The following is a 26121-nucleotide window of genomic DNA, read 5'->3' on the forward strand; positions in this document are numbered from 1 at the left end:
TCGCGAAAGCACAACCGTGCCTCTCGCGGAAGCAAAACCGTGACTCTCGCGAAAGAGAAAAATAGAAAACGCGTATTTTTTCCCCTTTCTGAGAGGCACGGCCGTGACTTTTGCGAAAGCACAATCGTGCCTCTCGCGGAAGCAAAACCGTGACTCTCGCGAAAGAAAAAAAAGAAAACATGTTTTGTTTTTCCCTTTCCGAGAGGCACAGCCGTGACTCTCGCGAAAGCACAACCGTGCCTCTCGCGGAAGCAAAACCGTGACTCTCGCGAAACAAAGAAAAAAAACAGAAAACACGTTTTTTTCGTTTCCGAAAGGCACGGCCATGACTCTCGCTAAAGCACAACCGTGCCTCTTGCGAAAAAAACCGTGACTTTCACGAAAAAAAAGAAAACGCGTTTTTTTCGCGCAAAAAAAATTCGATTTTTTTTGATAGAAAAGCTAAGAAAGACCGGGGGAAAACCAAAACGTCGAAAAGAACCGTTTAAAAGGCCGAAAACGCGTGCGAAAAATAAAAAAATAAAATCCGAAGGAAGCGTCCAGAATGCGACATGTGGCGCATGGCTGAGAGCGCGCCAAGTGACGCTGATCGTTGCGAGGCTCCCGAAGGAGCGCTCTATTTAACTAGTTCTCCCCACATCATGGGCTTTGATCCAAATCATTTGCCTTTGCTAATCTTGGATAGTTTTCAAGAAGCCCATTTAGTTTGTGTGTCCTATCTTCTTCTTCTTCTTCTTTTTTGAACACCCTATCTTCTCTTTTTGAATTCGATTACTTACCACATATATCATGTGATATCTCTTCTTTTACAAAAGACAAAAAAGAAAAAAAGACAATTGTACTTTCCCTATTGAGTTAACCAAGATAGGTAGTTGTTCGACACGGAAACGTTTGTGTTCAATGCGGCAGCCGAACTTTCAACCGGCTCGCATGCTATGCTGGCTCCAACGCGCCACAAAACAAACACAGCGCGAGACAGGTGTACGCAGTGGGCCTCCCGTGACCGCCTCCTTTCCTGCATTATCTATTCCCTATACGACTTCATCCCCTACCTCCAGCCGTATTCTGCCATGCGCCGCATCCCTCCTCCTTCCCCCGTGTTGCGCCCGAGCCACAACGAGCTCTCTCATCCGCGGCTGGGTGCTCCCATGGCGGTGACCACGTGCTGCAACCATGGTGGCCGGGTGCACCTGACAACGGTGACCGAGGTGACCACGGGCTGCAAACGCGGTGGGAGAATGCTGGAACTAGTAAGGAGATGCCATGGATGCCTGCCACCATGGCCGGACCCGCGTGTATACAAGTGTTGCAATCGTCACCTAAAACAACTTCAACAACTGTAGAAAAAAGCTTCAACCACAGATAGAGAAAGCTTTAATCACCACTGTCCAACAGGAAAAGGTTGCAACCATTTAACAGAAAAGCTGCAACCATGGCACTGTGTAGGCGGAAAAGAATTGAAACCATTGAGAGAAAAGTTTCAACCGTAGTTGGATTTTGTTACTGCCGGTGAATTTTTTGCAACATCCATGAAAGCGGAGCTGCGACCTTGCGACATCCATGAATTGTCGTTTTTGCTAAGACCGGTGATGTTTTTTTTGCTAACCCATTCAACAGTGTTGACTGACTGGTGGCCTTCATCGATGCAATTCCGTGCAGCGAGCATCAACGCGGAGCTACATCCGGAGCTGCAACCGCAGGTGCAGCTGTTGCATGGGTCGAGGCGGCGACAGGGCGGCGGATGAGGGTGGGACCAACAAAGAGGACGGCCGGCGAGTGTGGGAACCGGGCAACCGGAGGGGACAAGCGGCGCCTCGCCACGTACTGAGCGGGAGATGGGATCCAGCCTGAGAAAGAAGAAGCTAGAGGCGAACCGTTTATATTTTTGGTCGGATCCAATGGCCACACGGCTCATGGCCAACGTTTCGTGTTGGCGCGTATAAGTGCCCTTTAAAAATAGACAGATAGCTGTACAGAAAAAAAAACAGCAAAATGGAAAATTGTGGTGGCAGTGGGGGTCTCGAAGTGAAGTGAAACGCACGAATTCAACAAAGCACCGTTTCTCCAATGTCACGTTTGGCGCATTAATGAAGTCTAGTATCTATTACCTCTGTACTGAAATACTTATAGTTGGGAGACTTGTCTTAATATCTCCTATCTATTCTCTTTGTTTTGAATTACTTGTCACATGTATGGATATATCTAGATGTATTTCAGTTCTACATACATCCATTTTTTTGCGAGGAAATTGGGAGCTTTATTCAACAGAAACCACCCCGGCCGAATCAGCCAGGAGGCTAGTTACAAGAAAAGTAGGAGTGGAGTCTAACCAACAATCTGTTACATCAAAAGTGCTAGCTTGCTTCGCACAAAGGTGAGCAGGAAAGTTGGTTGATCTCGAAACATGTTGAATAACAAAAGACTTAAAAAAAAGAGGCATGATTTAGTAAGAATAGGCGCCACCACCGAACGATCATGGCGTGAGTGCCAGAGATTCACCATCTCTAGACTGTCGGTCTCCAAGATGACTTGATCATATCCTCGAAGCCTTGCAAAAACTGCTCCATCTCGAAGAGCCAACGCTTCAGCTAGGAGGGGGTCCGTTATCCCCGTGTAGGGCTTACACCATGCAGCCTTAAGCTCAGACGATGATCGATCCACCCCTCCAGCTCCTCCTTGACGGAATTCCATAGCAATACTACCATCAGTATTGATTTTTATCCATCCTGCATCAGGCGGTCTCCACCCATGACCGGGCAAGATACATGCATGCGCTTGAGGTAATTCCAACACAGCAAGAGCTTCCCGTATTCGCTTCATAGCCTGAGCGGGATCAAAACCATCTTTGTCATGTGTAATATTGTTGCGTGAAGTCCAGATAGACCACATGACAGAGATTATCTTGGCTCTGTCCGACTCTGAAAAAGAGGAGACGCAAAGAATGTCCTTTGCCCAGGTGAGAGGATGCAAGTTTGGTCGCTTTATATCAAGCCATGCAGTTGCTTTGTTCCAGAACCTTCTCGCATGGGAACAATTCAATAAAGCATGCATCATATCCTCGTCCGAGTGCAAATAGATTTTGCACTTACTCTCGGTGGATATATGTCGATATTTCAAAGTGCTTTCTACGCGCAAAATACCACGTAAAACACGCCACCAGAAGACACGAACTTTGGGCAAAACCTTGAGTTTCCATAGCCGAGACCACAACTGTTTATCAGTCTCTGAAGTATCCGTCATCGTCCCTTCTTCCAGAGCTTTTTGCTCGTTCTGAATCATAAGAGAGCGATAACCTGACTTTACAGTGTACATCCCCGACCTCTCAGGTGCCCAAGCCATAAGATCTTCTCCACCTCCCGTTCTCAAGGGTATATTAAGAATTGCATCAGCATCCATAGGTATAAAAGATTGCCTAACAACATCAGTTTTCCACGTCCAGTTCTCATCATCAATCAAATCAGCAACCCAGCTGATTTGCGCATCTCCCAGGCGGGCTACAGGGTGTAAGTGTTTCTGGGATCCATTTATCTTCCCAAATAGACACCGTTGTACCGCTGCCAACGCGCTTGATCAGCCCAGCCTTCAAAGCTTTCCTCCCAGCAATGATCGCTCGTCAAGTCGCCGAAGAATTCTTGGAAGCACTTGCTTGCATAAAATCACAAGAAGGGAAGTATCATCCTTTTAACACTCTAGAACATAGAGAGTTTGGTTCAGTCATCAGTCTCCAGCCATGTTTACCAAGGAGTGCTATATTGAACAATTCCAACTCTCGGAATCCCATCCCTCCTCTGATTTTTGGTTGTGCGAGAGCCTCCCAACTCATCCAATGCATTGAACGCCGATCGAGAGAGCTACTCCACCAATACTTTGCCATAGAAGCGGTCAAACTCGAGCAAACTTTCTTAGTCAGTTTGAAACAACTCATGCTGAAAGTAGGTATTGCTTGAGCTATAGATTTTATTCGTACCTCCCTTCCTGCACAAGAGATCATTCTCTCGGACCCCCCTTGGAGTTTACTCCTCATTCTTTCTCCAATATGATCAAAGGTCCCACTGGTTATCCTCCCAACAGCTATAGGCAGCCCCAAGTACCGCTCACTGAATGCCTCCACATTTATTCCAAGAATTTCCTTTAAAGCTTGCCGGATCGGAGCCAAAGTGTTTGGACTAAAATAGATTGAACTTTTATCTTTATTCACTGCCTATCCCGAACACTTGCCATAGATCCGCAAGATTTCATTCAAACGGTGAGCACTCTGCACTTGAGCTTGCATAAAGATGAGACTATCGTATGCAAATAATAAATGATTAATCCATGGAGACCGATAGCTCACCCTTATCCCTTTTTCAACTTGTGTTCCACCAAAATGATTCAGCAAGGAGGTGAAACCTTCAGCACAAAGTAGAAACAAGTATGGTGATATTGGATCACCTTGCCGTAATCCACATGATGGAGTGAAGAAATGCAGCAGTTCGCCATTGACACATACTGAAAATCGGACCGAAGTAACACATTTCAAAATCAGTCGCACGAACTCTGCACCAAAACCCAGCTGCATCATGATTGCCTCAAGATAGTGCCACTCAACACAATCATAGGCCTTCATCATGTCCAACTTCACCGCATAAACTGCATTGCCCCCTTTCTTCCTTCGCTTCATGGCATGCACACTCTCATGCGCAATTCAAACATTGTCAGTGATCAAGCGGTCGGGGACAAAAGCACTTTGTTCTTCGCCAATAATCTCATCCAAACAAACTCTGACCCGATTGGCAATAGCCTTTGCTGCGATTTTATACAAAACCGGGCATAGAGATATTGGACGATATTGAGAGATTTTCTGAGGGAACCATACCTTTGGGATCAAAGTTATAGAAGTATCATTCATACCCTCCGGTGAAGGAAATATGCCCTAGAGGCTATAATAAAGTTATTATTTATTTCCTTATATCATGATAAATGTTTATTATTCATGCTAGAATCGTATTAACCGGAAACATAATACATGTGTGAATACAGAAACAAACAGAGTGTCACTAGTATGCCTCTACTTGACTAGCTCGTTGATCAAAGATGGTTATGTTTCCTAGCCATAGACATGAATTGTCATTTGATTAACGAGATCACATCATTAGGAGAATGATGTGATTGACTTGACCCATTCCATTAGCTTAGCACTTGATCGTTTAGTTTGTTGCTATTGCTTTCTTCATAACTTATACATGTTCCTATGACTATGAGATTATGCAACTCCCGTTTACCGGAGGAACACTTTGTGTGCTACCTAATGTCACAACGTAACTGGGTGATTATAAAGGTGCTCTACAGGTGTCTCCGAAGGTACTTGTTGGGTTGGCGTATTTCGAGATTAGGATTTGTCACTCCGATTGTCGAAGAGGTATCTCTGGGCCCTCTCGGTAATGCACATCACTTAAGCCTTGCAAGCATTGCAACTAATAAGTTAGTTGCGGGATGATGTATTACGAAACGAGTAAAGAGACTTGCCGGTAACGAGATTGAACTAGGTATTGAGATACCGACGATCGAATCTCGGGCAAGTAACATACCGATGACAAAGGGAACAACGTATGTTGTTATGCGGTCTGACCAATAAAGATCTTCGTAGAATATGTAGGAGCCAATATGAGCATCCAGGTTCCGCTATTGGTTATTGACCAGAGACATGTCTCGGTCATGTCTACATTGTTCTCGAACCCGTAGGGTCCGCACGCTTAACGTTACGATGACAGTTTCATTATGAGTTTATATATATTGATGTACCGAAAGGTTGTTCGGAGTCCCGGATATGATCAAGGACATGACGAGGAGTCTCGAAATGGTCGAGACATGAAGATTGATATATTGGAATCCTATGTTTGGACATCGGAAGTGTTCCGGGTGAAATCGACATTTTACCGGAGTACCGGGAGGTTACCGGAACCCCCCGGTAACCTAATGGGCCTTAATGGGCCTAGTGGAGGAAGTGGAGAGGAGGCCAGGGGGCAGCCGCGTGCCCCTCCCCCCCTAGTATGAATTGGACAAGGAGGGGGTCGACGCCCCCCCCCCCTTTCCTTTTCCCTCTCTCTCCCCCCCCCCCAAGTTCTAGTCCAACATGGAAAGGGGGGAGTCCTACTCCCAAGAGGAGTAGGACTCCTCCTGGCGCGCCCCTTGCCTGGCCGCACCTCCTCCCCCTTTCTCCTTTATATACAGGGGCAGGGGGGCACCCCAGAGACACAACAGTTGATCATTGATCTCTTAGCCGTGTGCGGTGCCCCCCTCCACCATAGTCCTCGATAATATTGTGGTGGTGCTTAGGCGAAGCCCTGCAACAGTAGAACATCAAGATCGTCACCACACCGTTGTGCTGACAGAACTCTTCCCCGACATTCTGCTGGATCGGAGTCCAGGGATCGTCATAGAGCTGAACGTGTGCTAGAACTCGGAGGTGCCATAGTTTCGGCGCTTGATCGGTCGGGCCGTGAAGACGTACGACTACATCACCCGCGTTGTGCTAACGCTTCCGCTTTCGGTCTACAAGGGTACATGGACAACACTCTCCCCTCTCATTGCTATGCATCACCATGATCTTGTGTGTGCGTAGGAAAATTTTGAAATTACTACATTCCCCAACAGTGGCATGATGGGGTCATGTACCTAGGGTAGGGTCACAGACCTGATCTAAGTACCCTGCCCAAGGACACCCTTGGAAGAGGTCACCTTCCAGTCGACCAACGAGGGACTCACTCGACTGACTTGAAGGACTCGACCACGAAGACTCACTCGACCACCAGAAGGTCAAGAGGCACTCTGCACTGCAACGGCCTGTAATTAAATAGACTTTATGATAGTAAAGACACTTTATGTGGGGCGTTACCAGTAACGCCCCGGACTTAACTCACCTTAAACCCTCTCCTACGTGGGCTGGCTGGGGTCCTGGCGCACTCTATATAAGCCACCCCCCTCCACAGGTAGAGGGGTTCGGCACCTTGTAACTCATATACACATAATCCACTCGACCGCCTCCGGGCTCCGAGACGTAGGGCTTTTACTTCTTCCGAGAAGGGCCTGAACTCGTACATCCCTTGTGTTTACAACCTCTCCATAGCTAGGACCTTGCCTCTCCATACCTACCCCCCACTCTACTGTCAGGCTTAGAACCACGACAGTTGGCGCCCACCGTGGGGCCGGTGTTTTAGCAATTTTGTGGAGAAGTTGCGATTCTTCCGAGTACTTTCATCATGGTGGCTGCTGGAGTTTTGGTCGAGGGTCGAGAGATCCGTCTCGGCGCTCTCACCTTCGTCACCGACGACTCCGCCTGGCTCCAGGAGGCTCCACTTGACGTTGATGCGCTCCCTGTCCGCGGTGCGACGCATTTTCGCGCATGTGTCCGCGGCGTTCTGCTGCGGCAACCGTCGACCCCGTATCGGTCGACTCCCCATCGGCCACCCTCCCGGTCTCCCGCCAGCGCAAGCGCTCGGGCCGGTCGAGGCTTCAGCGGTGGGTGAGGCACGCGGTGGCTCGCCAGACGGCCACCACCCAAGTTGCGGCAATCGAGCCCGACGAATCTCTCTACGGCCTGTTCGATCTGTCGACTGGCTCCGTAGAGACCGCATCCGAGTGCGATAGCAGTGATCCAGCGGCGGAAATCCTGATGGTCGACGGGCCCCGCAGTCCCCCTGGCTTCGCCCGTGATGGTGGAGCAGGCGACGGAGGCGACCCCGCACGAGACCACGAAGAGTACCAGCCCGAGCCACTCGACTCTCTGCAAAGAGAGGAACTTCGCCGCAGGAACGTGGATGCCCTGCGTACTCCCATCGCAGGAGAAACCCCCGAGGCTCGCGCCTTGGAGGAGGCACGTTTGGCCAATTTGGCCGAACGCACTCGACTGGAGAATCTTCAGCGAGCACTCGACGAGCGCGCGCGGCAACGAGTTCCCGACACCAGTCGACGTCAACTCTTCCCGCCGACTCAGGTATATCGAACCCCAATCCAGAATTTAGCAGCTGCGACCCGTATAGCAGAGTCCATCCAGCCTTCTCAGTCGGAAGCTGGCAGAGGCTTGATGCAGATCAGGGATCTGCTCCGGGCAGCAGGAGATCAGAATTCGGCCGTGTCGCAGTCGCGCAACAGAATTCACAGTCGATCCGTCGCTGCGAATACGGTTCAGTCGGCTCACAGTCCCAGATCGCCTCCGCGGCGTGAAGGGCGCGAGAATCGGCGAGACCAATATGGTGACCGACTCGACCGAGATGATAGGCGTCGAGTGCCCAATTCCCCTCCGAGGGGTGGGTCTTACGCTCCTCGGCAGCAAGATGACAGGCGTCAGTTCAGTACGGGGCGAAGAGTTCCAGTCGACCCCAGAGAACCAGGCTTCGACGCGCGATCCATTATCGTGCAAGGTTTGGTCGACCGGAACAGAGCCCATCGAGGCGGACTCGACAGAGATGCGCCCACAAGCAGTCGAGTGCATGTTTCTGGTCCTGAATGTTTCAGCAGAGCTATCAGAGCCGCAGTTATCCCTCCCAATTTCAGGTTGGCAACAGGAGTCAGCAAGTTCACTGGTGAGTCTAAGCCTGAAACTTGGCTTGAGGACTACCGAGTGGCAGTTCAGATTGGTGGTGGGAACGACGAGGTGGCCATGAAGCATTTGCCCCTCATGCTGGAAGGTTCTGCCAGGGCATGGTTGACTCAATTACCTCCTAGCAGCATTTACACTTGGGAAGATCTGTCCCGAGTGTTCATCAGAACGTTTGAAGGAACTTGCAAGCGACCAGCTGGACTGACAGAGTTGCAAGTCTGCGTGCAGAAGACCAATGAGACTCTCAGAGAGTATATTCAGAGATGGATCACTTTGCACCATACTGTGGAGAATGTGTCTGATCATCAGGCAGTCTGCGCCTTAAAGATGGCGTCAAGAACAGAGAATTAAGTTTGAAATTTGGTCGAACCGGTGACATGACCTTGAGTCGGATGATGGAGATTGCTACCAAGTACGCCAACGGCGAAGAAGAAGACCGACTCCGAAGCGGCAAGCACAAGCCGAGTCAGTCGGAAAAGGGAAACACCAGTCGGAAACAGAAGCGGAAGGCTGAACCAGCAGCTCCTGGAGAGGCTCTGGCCGTGACTCAGGGAAAGTTTAAAGGGAAACCAAAAGGATCCTGGAACCCTAAGAAGGTGAAGGATAAAGAAGGGAACGACGTGATGGATATGCCGTGTCACATCCACACGAAGAAAGACGAAGAGGGGAATATCATCTACCCGAAGCATACCACTCGCCAATGTCGACTCCTGATCCAGCAGTTTCAGGGAAAACAGTCTAAGGACAAGGAGAAGGAGTCGGACAAGGCCGAAGACAAGGAGGACAGTGAGGAAGGATATCCGCATATCAACTCCACTCTGATGATCTTTGCAGATGTGGAAAGCAAGAGTCGATTGAAAGTCATTAACCGAGAAGTGAACATGGTTGCCCCAGCAAAAGCAAATTATCTGAAATGGTCCCAAATACCCATCACATTCGACCAATCTGATCACCCGACTCATATTGCCACCCCTGGGAGGCAAGCTTTGGTGGTCGATCCAGTTGTCGAAGGCACTCGACTGACAAAAGTGCTGATGGACGGTGGAAGCGGGCTGAATTTGTTGTATGCAGACACACTGAAAGGAATGGGCATTCCGATGTCCCGACTGAGCACCAGTAACATGAGCTTTCATGGAGTTATACCAGGGAAGAAAGCCGAGTCACTCGGCCAAATAGCTCTGGACGTGGTGTTTGGTGATTCGAAACATTTTCGCAAAGAAAAGTTGACGTTTGAGGTCGTGGATTTTCAGAGTGCATATCATGCCATTTTGGGGAGACCAGCTTACGCACGGTTCATGGCTCGACCATGTTACGTGTACCTCAAATTGAAGATGCCCGGCCCCAAAGGAGTGATCACTGTCACCGGTGATCGGAAAAAGGCAGAAGAGTGCTTTCAGAAGGGCTCAAAGATTGCCGATTCCCAGGTGACAGCGGTCGAGTTCGAAGAATACAAGCAAAATGCAGATCCGAGTGACTTGCTGCGATCCAAGAAACCCGCCACAGAGTCTGCATTTCAGTCGTCCGGTGAGACGAAGCCTGTTCACATTCACCCGACCGACCCCGATGCAGCTCCGACCCACATCTCCACAACACTCGACCCGAAATAGGAAGAAGCGCTCATCCAGTTCCTCCGTGAGAACTGGGACATTTTTGCATGGAAGCCCGCTGACATGCCAGGTGTTCCCAGGGGACTGGCTGAGCATCGCCTAAGAGTCGACTCATCTGCAAAACCAGTCAAAGAGCATCTTCGGCGGTCCGCCGTCCAGAAGAGAAAAGCCATTGGTGAGGAAGTGGCTCGACTGTTGGCGGCAGGATTTATCCGAGAGATATACCACTCCGAGTGGCTCGCTAATGTCGTCATGGTTCCTAAGAAGGACAAATCGCTCCGAATGTGCATTGATTTCAAGCACATCAACCGGGCCTGCCCGAAAGATCATTTTCCTCTCCCTCGCATAGATCAAATTGTTGACTCGACCGCGGGATGCGAGAGACTGTCTTTTCTAGACGCCTACTCCGGGTACCACCAGATCCGTCTGTACGGACCCGACGAGGTAAAAACAGCTTTCATCACTCCATTCGGGTGCTTCTGCTATATCACCATGCCATTCGGCCTCAAGAATGCCGGAGCCACATTTATGCGAATGATTCAGAAGTGTCTACTCACTCAAATCAGTCGGAATGTGGAAGCATATATGGATGATATCGTTGTCAAGTCACGAAAAGGTTCCGACCTGCTCGCTGATCTCGCCGAAACATTTGCCAACCTCAGAAGGTATGATATCAAGCTCAATCCATCAAAGTGCACATTTGGAGTTCCTGGTGGCAAGTTACTCGGTTTTCTCGTTTCCGAACGAGGAATCGACGCTAATCCAGAGAAGATCGGCACTATTCTCCGAATGAAACGCCCTGTGCGAGTGCACGATGTCCAGAAGCTTACTGGATGCTTGGCCGCATTAAGTCGATTCATCTCACGACTCGGTGAAAAGGCATTGCCTCTTTACCGACTGATGAAGAAGGCAGACAAGTTCGAGTGGACTCCAGAAGCTGATGCAGCGTTTGCCGAGCTAAAAGCTCTGCTCTCCACCCAGCCGGTGCTTGCTGCTCCAATCAGCAAAGAGCCTCTGTTGCTCTATATCGCAGCCACAGGACAAGTCGTCAGTACTGTGCTTACGGTCGAGCGGGAAGAAGAAGGAAAAGCTCTCAAAGTTCAGCGCCCAGTGTATTATTTGTCTGAAGTCTTGACTCCATCCAAGCAGAGATATCCTCATTATCAGAAGCTTGTGTATGGAATATACATGACCACAAAGAAGGTTGCTCATTATTTCTCTGATCATTCCATCACAGTCGTCAGCGACGCTCCACTATCAGAGATTTTGCACAACAGAGATGCAACTGGTCGAGTGGCCAAATGGGCGATTGAACTTCTTCCCCTTGATATCAAGTTTGAGGCAAAGAAAGCCATTAAGTCCCAGGCAATAGCAGATTTCCTCGCCGAGTGGATTGAACAGCAGCAGCCGACTGAAGTTCACTCGGAGCATTGGACCATGTTCTTTGATGGCTCTAAGATGTTGAATGGTTCCGGTGCTGGGGTTGTCCTGGTTTCCCCCAGAGGAGATAAGCTCAGATATGTGCTCCAGATTCACTTTGATTCCTCCAACAATGAGGCAGAATATGAGGCCCTCTTATATGGGTTGCGCATGGCCATTTCACTCGGCGTCCGTCGCCTGATGGTCTATGGCGACTCGGATTTAGTGGTCAACCAAGTGATGAAGGAGTGGGACGTGAGAAGCCCAGCCATGACTGGATACTGCAGTGCAGTGAGGAAGCTGGAAAAGAAGTTCGAGGGGTTGGAGCTCCATCATATACCCCGACTGAAAAATCAAGCAGCTGATGATCTAGCAAAGATAGGTTCCAAGAGAGAAGCCATTCCGAGTGGTGTGTTCTTGGAGCATATACACACTCCGTCAGTCAAAGAAGATCCTTTCACCGAAGAAGCTCCACAGCCCAAGAGTGCCACAGATCCGACTGAGGTTGAAGTCCCAGCAGTGGTCGACTTGGTCATGGAGATCTTGGTGGTCATTCCCGATTGGACAGTTCCATATATCGCGTATATCCTGAGAAAAGAGCTCCCGGAGGATGAGGAAGAGGCTCGACAGATCGTCCGCCGATCTAAGGCCTTTACCGTAATCAAAGGACAGTTATACAGAGAAAGCGCGACTGGAGTCGGTCAGAAGTGCATAACGCCGGAAGAAGGTCGAATCATCCTTAATGATATTCACTCGGGGACCTGTGGTCATCATGCGTCCTCTCGGACCATCGTGGCCAAAGCATACCGAGCCGGATTTTACTGGCCAAAGGCGAATGAGATGGCAAAGGAGATAGTGGATAAGTGCGAGGGATGTCAGTTTTACTCGAATATGTCGCACAAGCCTGCATCAGCCCTGAAGACCATTCCACTCGTCTGGCCTTTCGCAGTATGGGGGTTGGACATGGTCGGTCCTTTGAGAACAGGGCGAAGTGGCTTCACGCATGTACTGGTGGCAGTCGACAAGTTCACCAAGTGGATTGAGGCTAAACCAATCAAGAACCTTGACGCCGGTACTGCTGTTAGCTTCATCAGGGAACTAATATTCAGATATGGAGTCCCGCACAGCATCATTACGGATAATGGGTCGAACTTTGACTCGGAGGAATTCAGAGATTTCTGTAACTCTCAAGGCACACGGGTCGACTACGCTTCAGTCGCCCATCCGCAGTCGAATGGACAAGCAGAGCGAGCCAATGGCCTGATTCTCAAGGGATTGAAACCCCGACTGATGCGTGATCTCAAGCATGCAGCTGGAGCTTGGGTCGACGAACTTCCCTCAGTGCTTTGGGGACTGCGGACCACACCTAATCGGTCGACCGGAAGAACTCCATTCTTCTTGGTCTACGGAGCTGAAGCAGTCTTGCCGAGTGATCTTCTCCACAATGCTCCTCGAGTTGAAATCTACAACGAAGCAGAAGCTGAACAAGCGCGGCAGGACGCAGTCGACCTTTTAGAGGAAGAAAGGGAGATGGCTCTGATCCGGTCGACCATCTACCAACAAGATTTGCGTCGTTTCCACGCCAGAAATGTGAGAGGTCGAGCCTTCCAGGAAGGAGATTTGGTTCTCCGAGTGGATCAGCACAAACCACACAAGCTTGCTCCTTCTTGGGAAGGTCCCTTCATCGTCACCAAGGTCCTCCACAACGGGGCGTACCGTGTTTACAACGTCGAGCATAATATCGACGAGCCCCGAGCTTGGAACGCGGAACTACTCCGCCCATTTTACACTTAAGGTTTATCACTCGGATGAGTTGCAATAAAGTACTTCTGTAGTTCATGGACCTCAAAATAATAGTGTCATAGTTCCTCCATAATTTTTGTCACTTTTTATTTTGTCCAATAAAATTCCCCTCAGTGGGTGACTTAGCCGCGAATCCGTTTCGCCTAAGTTTGTAAAAATCCTACCGAGTGATGAGCCAGACTCCCACTCGGAGACTTAGCCGCGAATCCGTTTCGCCTAAGTTTGTAAAAATCCTACCGAGTGATGAGCCAAACTCCCACTCGGAGGCTTAGCTGCGAATCCGTTTCGCCTAAGTAATCAAAAATCCTACCGAGTGGTAAGCCGGACTTCCACTCGGAGGCTTAGCTGCAGTCCAAGTACTCGCCTAAGTTATCAAAATCCTACCGAGTGAAGAGCAAACCTCTCACTCGGAGGCTTAGCTGCAGTCCAAGTACTCGCCTAAGTTATCAAAATCCTACCGAGTGAAGAGCAAACCTCCCACTCGGAGGCTTAGCTGCAGTCCAAGTACTCGCCTAAGTATCAAAATCCTACCGAGTGAAGAGCAAACCTCTCACTCGGAGGCTTAGCTGCAGTCCAAGTACTCGCCTAAGTTATCAAAATCCTACCGAGTGAAGAGCAAACCTCTCACTCGGAGGCTTAGCTGCAGTCCAAGTACTCGCCTAAGTTATAAAAATCCTACCGAGTGAAGAGCAAACCTCTCACTCGGGGCTTAGCTGCAGTCCAGTGCTCGCCTAAGTATAAAAATCCTACCGAGTGAAGAGCAAACCTCTCACTCGGAGGCTTAGCTGCAGTCCAAGTACTCGCCTAAGTTATCGAAAATCCTACCGAGTGAAGAGCAAACCTCTCACTCGGAGGCTTAGCTGCAGTCCAAGTACTCGCCTAAGTTATCGAAATCCTACCGAGTGAAGAGCAAACCTCTCACTCGGAGGCTTAGCTGCAGCCCTGTGCTCGCCTAAGTTATGAAAAATCCTATCGAGTGAAGAGCAAACCTCTCACTCGGAGGCTTAGCTGCAGTCCAGTACTCGCCTAAGTTATAAAAATCCTACCGAGTGAAGAGCAAACCTCTCACTCGGGGGCTTAGCTGCAGCTCAATGCTCGCCTAAGTTATCAAAATCCTACTGAGTGAAGAGCAAACCTCTCACTCGGAGGCTTAGCTGCAGTCCAAGTACTCGCCTAAGTTATAAAGATCCTACCGAGTGGTAAGCCAGACTTCCACTCGGAGGCTTAGCCGCAGCCGAGTGCTCGCCTAAGTGGACTAAGGAATAAGTCGATTGCAGTAAAGGCACCCTGCTTTGAACCCGCAAAAGACATTTCGAGCCAAAAGCAATCATATTCAAGCACCAAATTCAAGTTCGAATCGATATCTAAAGGAAACGAAAGTGCTCAGGCGTTAAGCCCGTTAAAGTTTATCGGTTACAATTCCACTCGGCATACCGAGGCAAATTTAAAGCGTCGAGCTAGAAGAAGTTTTTTACCCCTCCTGTGGAGGGCTGGAAGGTGCAACAAACTCATCAAGATCAATTCCGTCTGCGATCCGAGTGGCAGCCGCAAGGAAAGTTTCCATAAAGGACCTGAAGTCGTGTTTCTTGGTGTTGGCCACCCGGAGGGCCGCCAGCTTCTCTTCTCGCGCATCTTTGCAGTGGACTCGGGCCAGACACAGAGCAACATCTGCACCGCACCGAGCCGAGGACTTCTTCCATTCCTGCACTCGACCAGGGATCGTGTTCAAGCGAGCCATCAGCGACTCAAGGTCATTCTGAAGTGTCTCCCCGGGCCAGAGCGTCGAGTCGATGCGAGATGTGGCGACCTTCAGCCTTGCGAGATAGTCCACGACAGCTGCAACACGGGACTCCAGTCGGAAAACATCCATGGCAACTTCGTCGTTCACCGGAGAATTGACGGGGTCGAGGTTTGGCTCCAGCCGGCTAGTTTCTTCTTCAAAGTTTTGGCAAAATTCTGCAAGGACGATCACTGAGTCAAGGGATGGTCGAATGGAAAAACCACGATTGGAAATGATTGCCGAGCATAGAGGTTTACCTTCAAGCATAAGAAACAGCTTCTTGGCAAGACCACTCAGGAAGGCCTCCAGATCATTTTTCTTCCCAGTCAACTTACTGACTTGGTCGGTCAGGGCAGCTTTATCAGTTTTCAGTCGACTGACCTCCTTGTTGGCGATCCCAAGAGCAGCTTTCAGATTGGTATTGTCTTGTTCAAGCTTGGTGACTGAAGCTAACTTCTCGTCAGCAAGCTTGATCTTCTCAGCTAGTTCAAGGTCTTTCTTCTGTTGGGCCTCCCTTACCTTACCTGCAAGTTACAGCAAGATCAGATTTTGAAACAAACAAGGGGAAAAGCAGTCGTCAGGGTCTCACCAAACATACCTTCGGTCTCCTCCTTTGCCTTCGTCAGCTTCTCCTGAACCAGCTTCAAGTTCAGCTCGAGTTGAGTGTGCTTGTTTTCCAGCTCAGAGTAGCGAGCCACAAGATCACAGGAGTTCTGCGAAGAACCAATCGACTAAATGTCAAATATAATTCACTTCCGAGTGAAAAAGGGAAAAATCACACGTTTCTAAGACTACAGCCGAATACAAGCATTCGACCGTAGTCTCGGGGACTACACCCAGTGGGTGCACTCAGCGTGCCCCCACTAATCCTATTGAAGATAGAGTCGACCAGTCGACCTCAAAAAAAAGAGAGATGTATTCTTTAAGACTGTAATCGACTGCAAGCAGTCGACCACAGTCTCGGGGACTACACCCAGTGGGTGCACTCAGCGTGCCCCCACCGGTTTGCGAAATCCAGTCGACATAGTCGAATGACGGAAAGATTGAAATTATAAAGCCTAAGGCCGACTGCCAGCAGTCGACCTTAGCCTTGGGGACTACACCCAGTGGGTGCACTCAGCGTGCCCCCACTAATCCTATTGAAGACAGAGTCGACCAGTCGACCGGTTTGCGAAATCCAGTCGACTTGGTCGAATGACGAAAGACTGAAATTATAAAGCCTAAGGCCGACTGCCAGCAGTCGACCTTAGCCTTGGGGACTACACCCAGCGGGTGCACTCAGCGTGCCCCCGCTAACACGGAGTCTAAATCGACACACCCACTGGGTGACTACTATAAATTCTGGAAAGGAAAAGTTTTTGGCAGCATATCCTAACAGAACAAACGGTGGTCGACTGACCTGAACATTGCTTTGGAGGGCAGAACTGGCGTCGTAAGCTACCTGGCTCGCATCCCGGATGGTCCTTCAACTGCTCCATCATGATTCCTGCCTGGCGTATCGCCTCCTTCGCCGCGCCAGCTTGGTCCTCTGGGACGTGGTGCGTCGTGAAGAGGGAGGGCTGCGGGGCACTCGTCAGTGGATCTGCGAACGACACGGTGTGTCGAGTGGTGTTCTCCTCCTCCGCAACCAGAGTCTCAGGCGCCGTCACATCCTGGGGCACCCTGCTAGCAGACGCTTTCCTACTCTTTCTGCGCTTCAGCGGTTCCTCATCCTCATCATCATCAGGGAGAGTGATAACAACATTGGGTGGAGCTACAGAGAAGAATCAGGATTAGAGATCATGAGTCAGTCGACTAAAAACGGCGTTAAGAATATAGTACCTGGTTTTGAGGTTGCTGCGTCCTCCATCTCATGGTCATCAGCCCGGGCTGAGGTCTCAGAAGTAGCAGCACTGCAACTCCAAAGAATCAGTCGACTAACTTCAGCGTCAACCAGAGACAAAGTTCACACAAAATAAGAAGACTTAAGCAGCATGATTACCCTGATATGGTGGGGATGGACACCTTCATCTTCGGCAGGAGCTTGGTCGGCTTCGACGGAGCCGCCCTGGGCTGCTTCGGCGCCTTTTCAGTCGGCGCCGGAGAGGTGGTCCGAGGGCGCTTGGTCGACTGTGCAACGGTCGCAACCCCCTTGCCACGTTCAGTCGAAGGGTCGTGGACAAGCTTCGACCGCCTTTCTGAGCGCGGTGGTACGACCTCCTCCTCCTCTTCTTCCTCGTCTTCAGCGTCATCTTCATCACCGTCATCGTCGTCATCGTCATCATCATCCTCAGCAACGTCCGAGTCCCATTCCTCCTCCTCCTGGCTCTCGCCCCCACTCGCCTCACCCTCCTCAGTCGGAGCCTGTGCTCCATTGGGCATCGAGTACAGCTCGGTGAGGGCCTGATAGACATCAAGACAAGGATCAATCGACCAATTGGCAGAATAAACAGAAATGAATATGACAAGAACACAGTGGAGAGCAGAGCAGGCATACCTTGTTTGGATCACTGTTGTGGTCGAGTGGAGGAATCCTTCTGGCTCCGCGTGGGTTATCCTTGTTTCCGGTAACGGCGGCCATCCATCTTTCCAGAGTGACATCGTCGACTGCTTCTGGATGGACTCGAGTCTCGTCTTCAGTCCCACAGTACAACCACATGCAGTGGCTCCGGAACTGAAGGGGCTGGATACGACGCCTAAGGAAAACCTCCAGGAGATCCATGCCCGTCACTCCCTCCCGAACCAACTGTACCACGCGCTCCATCAACATCTTCACGTCAGCTTTCTCCTCCGGAATCAACTTCAGAGAGGAGGGCTTGTTCACTCGGTCCATGGTAAACTGAGGGAGTCCACTCGACTGCCCCGGCGTCGACTGATCCTGGCAGTAGAACCAGGTCGACTGCCAGCCTCTGACTGACTCGGGAAAAGTCATGGCTGGGAAGGTGCTCTTATTCCTCACCTGGATCCCCAGGCCCCCACACATTTGGACGACTCGGGTTCTTTCGTCGCCTGGGCTCGCCTTCTTCACGGTCTGAGAGCGACACGTGAATATATGCTTGAACAAGCCCCAGTGCGGTCGACAGCCCAGAAAACCCTCACACATGGACACGAACGCGGCAAGATAGGCGATAGAATTTGGGGTAAAGTGGTGGAGCTGCGCTCCAAAGAAGTTCAAGAAACCACGGAAGAAAATACTCGGCGGCAAAGAAAATCCACGATCGACATGGGTGGCCAGGAGCACGCACTCACCCTCTTCTGGCTGGGGCTGCCACTCCTTCCCCGGAAGCCTCGCAGCTCCATGGGGATCAGGCCCTCGTTGGCCATGTCGAGGAGATCTTTCTCCGTGATGGTCGACTGGATCCAATCTCCTTGGACCCAGCCCTTCGGCAGGCGGGATCTAGACGAAGACCCGCCGCGGCTGGTGGATCTCCCCTTCGCCTTCTCCGTCGCCGACGCCTTCTTCGCGCGTTCCAGCGCCGCCGTCTTCTCCTTGGCCATGGTTGCCGGTGAGACGCGCGAGGAGAGGTTGGGCGGAGGCGAGAGCGAGCGCGTGGGCGGAGACGAAGGGAGCAGAGAAAGAGAATGCTGAGGCACTGTACAAAAAACCCTCGCCGGGCGCATTTATAAGGTCCCTTCCGAGTGGATGACAGGTGGGCCCGGTCGATCTAATCATATCCAGGAACAGTTATGCAGGCGGGATACGTGGCGAAGAAAGCGGCGCGGAGATCGAGGCGTCTATGTCCCGTCCCATCCGAACGCCGCGGTCCGCTCCGCTTCGCGCGCTTCCCCAAATTTCGCATCCCGCGGAATCCGCGAACGGCAGATCGGTCTGTCAGACGCGGGATTTCCTGCGATCCGTCGCTCGGAAATCGTCGAAGCCCGAAAGATCACTCGACGAAAGAAGAGAATGGATCGAGTCGACTGAAGACAAGTTGCTCACTATCAACGAAGAGATTCTTTGGTCCAGAACAACGCACGACCAATGTGCAAAAGTTAATCGGAAACAACATCAACTCCTTCCTCACTCGAAGCCTCAATCCATTCGGGGGCTAATGATGGGGTCATGTACCTAGGGTAGGGTCACAGACCTGGTCTAAGTACCCTGCCCAAGGACACCCTTAGAAGAGGTCACCTTCCAGTCGACCAACGAGGGACTCACTCGACTGACTTGAAGGACTCGACCACGAAGACTCACTCGACCACCAGAAGGTCAAGAGGCACTCTGCACTGCAACGGCCTGTAATTAAGTAGACTTTATGATAGTAAAGGCACTTTATGTGGGGCGTTACCAGTAACGCCCCAGACTTAACTCACCTTAACCCTCTCCTACGTGGTCTGGCTGGGGTCCTGGCGCACTCTATATAAGCCACCCCCCTCCACAGGTAGAGGGGTTCGGCACCTTGTAACTCATATACACATAATCCACTCGACCGCCTCCGGGCTCCGAGACGTAGGGCTTTTACTTCTTCCGAGAAGGGCCTGAACTCGTACATCCCTTGTGTTTACAACCTCTCCATAGCTAGGACCTTGCCTCTCCATACCTACCCCCCACTCTACTGTCAGGCTTAGAACCACGACATGGCATCCGAGCCCAGGTTTTATGCATTGATGTTGTGCACGAGTAGAACACAAGTGAGTTGTGGGTGATATAAGTCATACTGCTTACCAGCATGTCATACTTTGGTTCGGCGGTATTGTTGGATGAAGCGGCCCGGACCGACATTACGCGTACGCTTACGCGAGACTGGTTCTACCGACGTGCTTTGCACACAGGTGGCTGGCAGGTGTCAGTTTCTCCAACTTTAGTTGAACCGAGTGAGGCTACGCCCGTTCCTTGCAAAGGTTAAAACATCACCAACTTGACAAACTATCGTTGTGGTTTTGATGCGTAGGTAAGAACGGTTCTTGCTAAAGCCCGTAGCAGCCACATAAAACTTGCAAACAACAAAGTAGAGGACGTCTAACTTGTTTTTGCAGGGCATGTTGTGATGTGATATGGTCAAGACATGATGCTAAAATTGTATGAGATGATCATGTTTTGTAACCGAGTTATCGGCAACTGGCAGGAGCCATATGGTTGTCGCTTTATTATATGCAATGCAATTGCGTTGTAATGCTTTACTTTATCACTAAGCAGTAGCGATAGTCGTGGAAGCATAAGATTGGCGAGACGACAACGATGCTACGATGGTGATCAAGGTGTCGCGTCGGTGACGATGGTGATCATGACGGTGCTTCGGAGATAAAGATCACAAGCACAAGATGATGATGGCCATATCATATCACTTATATTGATTGCATGTGATGTTTATCTTTTATGCATCTTATCTTGCTTTGATTGACGGTAGCATTATAAGATGATCTCTCACTAAATTTCAAGATAAAAGTGTTCTCCCTGAGTATGCACCGTTGCCAAAGTTCGTCGTGCCCAGACACCACGTGATATTCGGGTGTGATAAGCTCTACGTCCATCTACAACAGGTGCAAGCCAGTTTTGCACACGCAGAATACTCAGGTTAAACTTGACGAGCCTAGCATATGCAGATATGGCCTCGGAACACTGAGACCGAAAGGTCGAGCGTGAATCATATAGTAGATATGATCAACATATTGATGTTCACCATTGAAAGCTACTCCATTTCACGTGATGATCGGTTATGGTTTAGTTGATTTGGATCACGTGATCACTTAGAATATTAGAGGGATGTCTTTCTAAGTGGGAGTTCTTAAGTAATATGATTAATTGAACTTAAATTTATCATGAACTTAGTACCTGATAGTATCTTGCTTGTCTATGTTTGATTGTAGATAGATGGCCCGTGCTGTTATTCCGTTGAATTTTAATGCGTTCCTTGAGAAAGCAAAGTTGAAAGATGATGGTAGCAATTACACAGACTGGGTCCATAACTTGAGGATTATCCTCATTGCTGCACAGAAGAATTACGTCCTGGAAGAACCGCTAGGTGCCAGGCCTGCTGCTGGAGCAACACTAGATGTTATGAACATCTGGCAGAGCAAAGCTGATGACTACTCGATAGTTCAGTGTGCCATGCTTTACGGCTTAGAATCGGGAATTCAACGACGTTTTGAATGTCATGGAGCATATGAGATGTTCCAGGAGTTGAAGTTAATATTTCAAGCAAATGCCCAGATTGAGAGATATGAAGTCTCCAATAAATTCTATAGCTGCAAGATGGAGGAGAATAGTTCTGTCAGTGAACATATACTCAAAATGTCTGGGTATCATAATCACTTGACTCAACTGGGAGTTAATCTTCCTGTTGATAGTGTCATTGACAGAGTTCTTCAATCACTGCCACCAAGCTACAAGAGCTTCATGATGAACTATAACATGCAAGGGATGGATAAGACAATTCTCGAGCTCTTCGCAATGCTAAAGGCTGCGGAGGTAGAAATAAAGAAGGAGCATCAAGTGTTGATGGTCAACAAGACCGCCAGTTTCAAGAAAAAGGGCAAAGGGAAGAAGAAGGGGAACTTCAAGAAGAACAGTAAGCAAGTTACTGCTCAGGAGAAGAAACCCAAATTTGGACCTAAGCCTGAAACTGAGTGCTTATACTGCAAGCAGACTGGACACTGGAAGTGGAACTGCCCCAAGTATTTGGCGGATAAGAAGGATGTCAAGGTGAACAAAGGTATATGTGATATACATGTTATTGATGTGTACCTTACTAGAGCTCGTAGTAGCACATGGGTATTTGATACTGGTTATGTTGCTAACATTTGCAACTCGAAACAGGGACTACGGATTAAGCGAATACTGGCAAAGGACGAGGTGACGATGCGTGTGGGAAATGGTTCCAAAGTCGATGTGATCACGGTCGGCATGCTACCTCTACATCTACCTTCGGGATTAGTTTTAGACCTAAATAATTGTTATTTGGTGCCAGCGTTGAGCATGAAAATTATATCTGGATCTTGTTTGATGTGAGACGGCTATTCATTTAAATCAGAGAATAATGGTTGTTCTATTTATATGAGTAATATCTTTTATGCTCATGCACCCCTGAAGAGTGGTCTATTTTTGATGAATCTCGATAGTAGTGATACACATATTCATAATGTTGAAGCCAAAAGATGCAGAGCTGATAATGATAGTGCAACTTATTTGTGGCACTGCCGTTTAGGTCATATCGGTGTAAAGCGCATGAAGAAACTCCATACTGATGGACTTTTGGAATCACTTGATTATGAATCACTTGGTACTTGCGAACCGTGCCTCATGGGCAAGATGACTAAAACGCCGTTCTCCGGTACTATGAAGAGAGCAACGGATTTGTTGGAAATCATACATACAGATGTATGTGGTCCGATGAATATTGAGGCTCGTGGCGGATATCGTTATTTTCTCATCTTCATAGATGATTTAAGCAGATATGGGTATATCTACTTAATGAAACATAAGTCTGAAACATTTGAAAAGTTCAAAGAATTTCAGAGTGAAGTTGAAATCATCGTAACAAGAAAATAAAGTTTATACGATCTGATTGTGGAGGAGAATATTTGAGTTACGAGTTTGGTCTACATTTGAAACAATGCGGAATAGTTTCGCAACTCACGCCACCCGGAACACCACAGCGTAATGGTGTGTCCGAACGTCGTAATCGTACTTTACTAGATATGGTGCGATCTATGATGTCTCTTACAGATTTACCGCTATCGTTTTGGGGTTATGCTTTAGAGACGGCTGCATTCACGTTAAATAGGGCACCATTGAAATCCGTTGAGACGACGCCTTATGAACTGTGGTTTGGTAAGAAACCAAAGTTGTCGTTTATGAAAGTTTGGGGCTGCGATGCTTATGTGAAAAAGCTTCAACCTGATAAGCTCGAACCCAAATCGGAGAAATGTGTCTTCATAGGATACCCAAAGGAAACTGTTGGGTACACCTTCTATCACAGATCCGAAGGCAAGACTTTCGTTGCTAAGAATGTATCCTTTCTAGAGAAGGAGTTTCTCTCGAAAGAAGTGAGTGGGAGGAAAGTAGAACTTGATGAGGTAACTGTACCTGCTCCCTTATTGGAAAGTAGTACATCACAGAAACCGTTTCTGTGACACCTACACCAATTAGTGAGGAAGCTAATGATAATGATCATGAAACTTCAGATCAAGTTACTACCGAACCTCGTAGATCAACCAGAATAAGATCTGCACCAGAGTGGTACGGTAATCCTGTTCTGGAAGTCATGCTACTAGATCATCATGAACCTACGAACTATGAAGAAGCGATGGTGAGCCCAGATTCCGCAAAATGGCTAGAAGCCATGAAATCTGAGATGGGATCCATGTATGAGAACAAAGTGTGGACTTTGGTTGACTTGCCGGTTGATCGTCAAGCAATTGAGAATAAATGGATCTTCAAGAAGAAGACTGACGCTGACGGTAATGTTATTGTCTACAAAGCTCGACTTGTTGCAAAAGGTTTTCGACAAGTTCAAGGGATTGACTATGATGAGACCTTCTCACCTGTAGCAATGCTTAAGTCTGTCCGGATCATGTTAGCAATTGTCGCATTTTATGATTATGAAATTTGGCAAATGGATGTTAAAACTGCATTCCTGAATGGATTTCTGGAAGAAGAGTTGTATATGATGCAACCAGAAGGTTTTGTCGATCCAAAGGGAGCTAATAAAGTGTGAAAGCTCCAGCGATCCATTTATGGACTAGTGCAAGCCTCTCGGAGTTGGAATAAACGCTTTGATAGTGTGATCAAAGCATTTGGTTTTGTACAGACTTTTGGAGAAGCCTGTATTTACAAGAAAGTGAGTGGGAGCTCTGTAGCATTTCTGATATTATATGTGGATGACATATTATTGATTGGAAATGATATAGAATTTCTGGATAGCATAAAGGGATATTTGAATAAGATGTTTTCAATGAAAGACCTCGGTGAAGCTACTTACATATTAGGCATTAAGATCTATAGAGATAGATCAAGACGCTTAATTGGACTTTCACAAAGCACATACCTTGACAAAGTTTTGAAGAAGTTCAAAATGGATCAGGCAAAGAAAGGGTTCTTGTCTGTGTTACAAGGTGTGAAGTTGAGTAAGACTCAATGTCCGACCACCGCAGAAGATAGAGAGAAAATGAAAGATGTTCCCTATGCTTCAGCCATAGGCTCTATCATGTATACAATGCTGTGTACCAGACCTAATGTGTGCCTTGCTATAAGTCTAGCAGGGAGGCACCAAAGTAATCCTGGAGTGGATCACTGGACAGCGGTCAAGAACATCCTGAAGTACCTGAAAAGGACTAAGGATATGTTTCTCATATATGGAGGTGACAAAGAGCTCATGTAAATGGTTACGTTGATGCAAGCTTTGACACTGATCCGAATGATTCAAAATCGCAAACCGGATACGTGTTTATATTGAACGGTGGAGCTGTCAGTTGGTGCAGTTCTAAACAAAGCTTCATGGTGGGATCTACATGTGAAGCGGAGTACATAGCTGCTTCGGAAGCAGCAAATGAAGGACTCTGGATGAAGGAGTTCATATCCGATCTAGGTGTCATACCTAGTGCATCGGGTCCAATGAAAATCTTTTGTGACAATACTGGTGCAATTGCCTTGGCTAAGGAATCCAGATTTTACAAGAGAACCAAGCACATCAAGAGACGCTTCAATTCCATTCGGGATTTAGTCCAAGTGGGAGACATAGAAATTTTCAAGATACATACGGATCTGAATGTTGCAGACCCGCTGACTAAGCCTCTTCCACGAGCAAAACATGATCAGCACCAAGGCTCCATGGGTGTTAGAATCATTACTGTGTAATCTAGATTATTGACTCTAGTGCAAGTGGGAGACTGAAGGAAATATGCCCTAGAGGCAATAATAAAGTTATTATTTATTTCCTTATATCATGATAAATGTTTATTATTCATGCTAGAATTGTATTAACCGGAAACATAATACATGTGTGAATACATAAACAAACAGAGTGTCACTAGTATGCCTCTACTTGACTAGCTCGTTGATCAAAGATGGTTATGTTTCCTAGCCATAGACATGAATTGTCATTTGATTAACGGGGTCACATCATTAGGACAATGATGTGATTGACTTGACTCATTCCATTAGCTTAGCACTTGATCGTTTAGTTTGTTGCTATTGCTTTCTTCATAACTTATACATGTTCCTATGACTACGAGATTATGCAACTCCCGTTTACCAGAGAAACACTTTGTGTGCTACCAAATGTCACAACGTAACTGGGTGATTATAAAGGTGCTCTACAGGTGTCTCCGAAGGTACTTGTTGGGTTGGCGTATTTCGATATTAGGATTTGTCACTCTGATTGTCGGAGAGGTATCTCTGGGCCCTCTCAGTAATGCACATCACTTAAGCCTTGCAAGCATTGCAACTAATAAGTTAGTTGCGGGATGATGTATTACGGAACGAGTAAAGAGACTTGACGGTAACGAGATTGAACTAGGTATTGAGATACCGACGATCGAATCTCGGGCAAGTAACATACCGATGACAAAGGGAACAACATGTGTTGTTATGCGGTCTGACTGATAAAGATCTTCGTAGAATATGTAGGAGCCAATATGAGCATCCAGGTTCCGCTATTGGTTATTGACCAGAGACATGTCTCGGTCATGTCTACATTGTTCTCGAACCCGTAGGGTCCGCACGCTTAATGTTACGATGACATTTTCATTATGAGTTTATATATTTTGATGTACCGAAAGGTTGTTCGGAGTCCCGGATATGATCAAGGACATGACGAGGAGTCTCGAAATGGTCGAGACATGAAGATTGATATATTGGAAGCCTATGTTTGGACATCGGAAGTGTTCCGGGTGAAATCGGCATTTTACCGAAGTACTGGGAAGTTACCGGAACCCCCCGGTAACCTAATGGGCCTTAATGGGCCTAGTGGAGGAAGTGGAGAGGAGGCCAAGGGGCAGTCGCGCACCCCTTCCCC

The 26121-nt window shown here is 48.5% G+C and overlaps 1 pseudogene; it reads right to left on the reverse strand.

Moving 5' to 3' along the window:
• Positions 1 to 2257: 2257 nt before the first annotated feature.
• LOC123056963 (uncharacterized) overlaps positions 2258 to 26121 on the reverse strand; it is a 28179-nt pseudogene continuing 4315 nt past the window's right edge.

The sequence above is a fragment of the Triticum aestivum genome, chromosome 3A (assembly GCF_018294505.1).
Source record: "Triticum aestivum cultivar Chinese Spring chromosome 3A, IWGSC CS RefSeq v2.1, whole genome shotgun sequence".
Lineage (NCBI taxonomy): Eukaryota > Viridiplantae > Streptophyta > Magnoliopsida > Poales > Poaceae > Triticum > Triticum aestivum.